Genomic DNA, 2,003 nt, shown 5'->3' on the forward strand with positions numbered 1-2,003 from the left:
GTTATTATTATTATTATTATTATTTGTTGCAATTAAAAGTATTTAAATAAAATGTTAAATTTAAATGGATAAAAAATGTGCCAACACACCCCCTCCTAAACGACAAGATGACGAAGAGATGTGTCAAATGAGGGGACGCATGACAACACTTTTAGTGCGACAAACGACACACCATTTCCTCTAAGCTAAGGTGGTTTTTTCTAAAAAAATTATCAAAATAAATTAAAATACATTTATGCTTATTTATATATATACTAATTTAGAACTACATGATGAACAGTACATGCTCCCATTGGCTGATTTTTTTTCTGTTTATTTTTTTTCTTTGTTTATTTATCTACTAGGTGTGAGACCCATGTATTACATGAGTTTATTTAAAAAAAATAAATAAATATGAAATTTTAACAATTTGAAAAGTTTGAATTTATAAGAAAATAAGAAAAAGTTTGAATTATTAAAATTAATGATGCTTTAATGTATTGAATACATTACATATATAAACACTTTCTAATTAATACCTTACATATATATTAGCATACATATTAGATGTGGCAAAATTTTCTTTATTTATTAGGGAGGATTTTTAATCTCTATAATGGATTACATGTGTCACAGCTACGTCTAATGTTACTGCCTACTCAGCTTCTTATTCTTCCACGTTTCTTTCTCAGTTCCTCACCGCCTTCCCTTTTATCTCTTTCATTCTGGATGGTTCCCACCGGTATAATAGTCCCCGGTTTTTGCCCCGTTTTGGAGCTTGCCATTTCTTTCTCCCATCTGGATAATCACCGCCTCACCTATCAGTCCTAGCATTCTGTATGTCGCCGGGTGGATGGATTTGTAAGGTGCGACGAAGTGATCGGCAAAGAAGTGAATCAAGTTCACTCTGCGGTAGTCGTTCCTCCACCTTTTATTTGCTTCTCTCACCCCACCGCCTAATGATTCTTCTTCTCAATCGGTTAACAGGAAAACCATCGCTACCAAAGAAAGCCCTAAACTCATCGACAGTGGAAGGAATGGCGACGTCTTACTGTTTCTCATTTTATTTTCCCGTCAGGAGAGATTGGAGGAAGAACGGTGGATCCAAATTGACGTCGGTTGCCGATTCCTTTTGTAGAGAACACCCAATTTTTCTCATTTTCTTCATTTCTTTTCTTCTCTCAAATCAAACCGACGAAGTAAGCTCTCTGTTTTCAAAATCTATATTTATAATTATGTTTTAATCTTATTGTTTTTTAGAATAAAAACTGATTAAACCGTTTTTTTAGTGTTGTAAATTTGTGGATTATTCGATTTTATTAAGCTGAATGGCTAAATTTTGAGTATTTGATTCTAAGCTGGTAGTTTATGTGCCAGTCTTTGCCCTTTGGCTTGGGAAATCAAATGGACAAATTTGCCCCTGTATTTTGGTTTTTAGTTTTTTTCCACAGACTACAAATCAAAATCTTTTGAGGTAAATTCTAAGTTTTGTTTTTTAGTGATTATTTCTTACTTTTCCAATAAGAGGGAATTTGATCAATGGGTTTTCCTATATTATTTTTCTAATGGATTTGTATGTTGTTGAATCGCAGATACATATAAAAAGAGATTCAATGGATTTTTCATAAGAAGATCGGGTAAAGCCTTTACAACAAACGTAACAGGATGATGATATCCGGGGAGTTTCATTGGATTATTGTTTGTATTAACTTTATAATTCCGTCCAATTTTATCATTCTAATTAACTTTTACAAGATTTATGTGTTATAAATTTTTAGGAATGGTCTTTATACATGTTTTACTTCTTACATTTGCAGCAACAAAACAATGGCTTTTTGTGATCCAGGGATTACAAGATGCCTGATAATGATGTTGAGTAACTCCATTCCATTCGTTTCAATTCCATTCCATTCTTTACTTTCCTTTTGTGAAACCAATTGACATTCATTTTTGTACCTTCTACAATTACCAACATTTAACATTACTTTTTCCTATAGGAACATAGGAAAAATTAGAGCCACTAT

The 2,003-nt window shown here is 32.4% G+C and overlaps 1 long non-coding RNA gene across 1 annotated transcript; it reads left to right on the forward strand.

The window, feature by feature from the left end:
* Nucleotides 1-624: 624 nt before the first annotated feature.
* Nucleotides 625-1,773, forward strand: LOC145149197 (uncharacterized). The gene is made up of 4 exons (XR_013730101.1): nucleotides 625-891; nucleotides 967-1,178; nucleotides 1,357-1,453; nucleotides 1,572-1,773. It is a non-coding gene; the product is annotated as an uncharacterized LOC145149197 (long non-coding RNA).
* Nucleotides 1,774-2,003: the final 230 nt, after the last annotated feature.

This window comes from Lactuca virosa, chromosome 1 (assembly GCF_052849685.1).
Source record: "Lactuca virosa cultivar CGN04683 chromosome 1, Lactuca_virosa_CGN04683_v6, whole genome shotgun sequence".
Lineage (NCBI taxonomy): Eukaryota > Viridiplantae > Streptophyta > Magnoliopsida > Asterales > Asteraceae > Lactuca > Lactuca virosa.